The 1,025-nt window shown below is 40.8% G+C and overlaps 1 pseudogene; it reads right to left on the bottom strand.

Moving 5' to 3' along the window:
• Positions 1-284: 284 nt before the first annotated feature.
• Positions 285-422, bottom strand: LOC121276651 (annotated as a pseudogene).
• Between the last annotated feature and the right edge of the window lie 603 nt (positions 423-1,025).

The raw sequence follows: 1,025 nt of genomic DNA, 5'->3' as shown, positions 1-1,025 counted from the left end.
ATGAAACCCCTCTGGACCCTCTCGATGGCCAGCACATCCTTCCTGAGAGCCCAAAATTGCTCACAATATTCTAAATGTGGTCTGACCAGAGCCCTATAAATCCTCAGCAGTTATGTTCTTGATGGGGCAAAGATAGAATCCATTTGGTTAGAGTTGAGAAGAAAAAATTGGATAATCACTCTACTGAGGGTATTCTATAGGCCTCCAAATAGTGTGAGAAGAGGAGAAAATCTGAAGGGAGATCACAGAGATGTGCAAGAACTATAGTATAGTGATTTCTTTTTAAGGGGAGAGAGTGAACGCAGTCCCCCAGTACCACAAATTTTAAAGTCGAGTATCCCACATTTGGGGACATCGCAGGCGTCAACACACCTGAAGTGCAATGGGCTAGCCTCGTCCTGGGACTTTAATGTCCTAAATATCAATTGGGTTAATGTTAGAGTAAAGAGTAAGGAGAGGTATGAATTTGAAATGTGTTCACAAGAATCTCTTTGACCAGCATGTTCTCGATTCAACTAGGAAGGAGGCATCACATGATCTGGTGCTAAGGAATGATGTGGGCCAAGTGGATCAAATGTCTGTGGGAGAACATCTGGGTAAGAATAATCATTGTATCGTAAGCTTTAGAATAGCAATGGAGAGGATCAAGGAAAAATCTAAAGTGGAACTCCTAAACTTCTAAATTGGAAGAGGTCAAATTTCAATTGGATGAGAGAGGATCTAGCCAGAGTAAAACGGAATCAGATTGACAGGAAAACCTGTAATGAAACAATCTTTAATGTGGAGATGTTTCAAGTACAAACTAGGGGCATTTCAACAAGGGTGAAAGGAAAGGGAACCAAAAGCAGGGCTCCTTGGATGACCAGGGAGATAGAGAATATGATGAAACAAAAAAAAGAGGGTATATGATGCATGTCAGGTGAATTCTTCAACTGAGAACCAAGTCAAATACAATTAGTTGAGACGGAAGGTGAAAAGAAAAATGTGACCAGCAAAGGGAAAATATGAGAATAGGATAGCAGTTA

The sequence above is a fragment of the Carcharodon carcharias genome, chromosome 3, assembly GCF_017639515.1.
Source record: "Carcharodon carcharias isolate sCarCar2 chromosome 3, sCarCar2.pri, whole genome shotgun sequence".
NCBI classification, from domain to species: domain Eukaryota; kingdom Metazoa; phylum Chordata; class Chondrichthyes; order Lamniformes; family Lamnidae; genus Carcharodon; species Carcharodon carcharias.
The sequence above is the reverse complement of the archived record's forward strand: the minus strand, read 5'-3'. Positions and strand labels throughout refer to the sequence as shown.